The sequence below is a fragment of the Capsicum annuum genome, chromosome 7 (assembly GCF_002878395.1).
Source record: "Capsicum annuum cultivar UCD-10X-F1 chromosome 7, UCD10Xv1.1, whole genome shotgun sequence".
Lineage (NCBI taxonomy): Eukaryota > Viridiplantae > Streptophyta > Magnoliopsida > Solanales > Solanaceae > Capsicum > Capsicum annuum.
Window position 1 is genome coordinate 179059996 of NC_061117.1, and position 1251 is coordinate 179061246.

Consider the following 1251-nt stretch of genomic DNA (forward strand, 5'->3'; position numbering starts at 1 on the left):
GATTTAACCCAACTTCACTAAAATACTTGAGCCTCAACAATCAACAAAATTACAAGACTTCTTGTAACCTAGGAATTAAAACTTCTAACTCCTATTACTACAAAAACACTAATCTTCCCAAGATAAGTGTTCCCAAGTCTTCGAGTTTCCAAACTTGAAGACGACAACTCCTAACTCAGTTTATAGATTACTGAGACTAGAATCAATGACTCATTACAATACCAGAACCTAACTACTACACAGTTTATTACCTGCTAAGTAAGAGGCTTGGTTCTTCTTCAAGTATGTATGCTGATTGTTGATTGAATTTTTCAGTACGTGCGTGAGTACTGGATTTGAGTCATGTTTGCTATATTTAAGCCAACCTATGATAGAGTCCTTTTTGATGTTCAATTCTTTCTTCAGTAGAACTCTATCAGTTAATTTTTTTCCCTTTTGCTGCTGCCTAATCTCTCCTAGTTTTGATAGGATTCTTTTAATTCAAATCCTCTTCTTACTGAACTCCTTGATCAACTTTACTTCTTCAAGACTTCTAGTCTGATCTAACTCAGCTTCTGATGTAATCAATGTTATCTAAGTTTGTCTTGAACACATAATCATATCATCCAAACTCCTGTGCCAGCTAGACTATTTCACCTTGAATGGACCAGCTTCTTCAACGTGTTTCATTCACATGTCTATCATCAAAACTCCTCATGCCCTAACAAATTCCCCCTTTTTGATGATGACAAACATAGTAGCTTCAGTATTACAGAATTCTGACATACTTAAGAAGGAATTAAATAATAGAATCACAGTAGAATGAAACAGGTTAGTCCAATTGAGTTATAAGCATTGTATAATCTTTTCTTCCCCCTTTTGACATCATCAAAAAGCTGAGCCATCAAGTAAAAATTATTTAATAATTCATAGCCACTAGGGCTATCACTAAAACAAGCAAGATTCAGAGCAAGAGATAATTATGCATGGAATTAAGCAGAAGTAGATCAAGTGAAGTAAAAGAGGTCCATTTTAAACAAAAAAGATACAATTATTGCTACCCAGTAAAACAAAAAGAGAAACAAGGTAAATAGGAGAGCATCATAGTGAATGGGCTTAAAGAATGAAGAAGGATTTTAATTGGAGAAGGTGGAGGGAATAAGGGAAGTCAACTTCCTAATGATATCAGCATTTTCAGCGCGTTCCTTATCCAAGATTTCTGTAAGGGATGAAATTTTAGCTTTAAGAACCCTTTTTTTTATCTTCATGAAT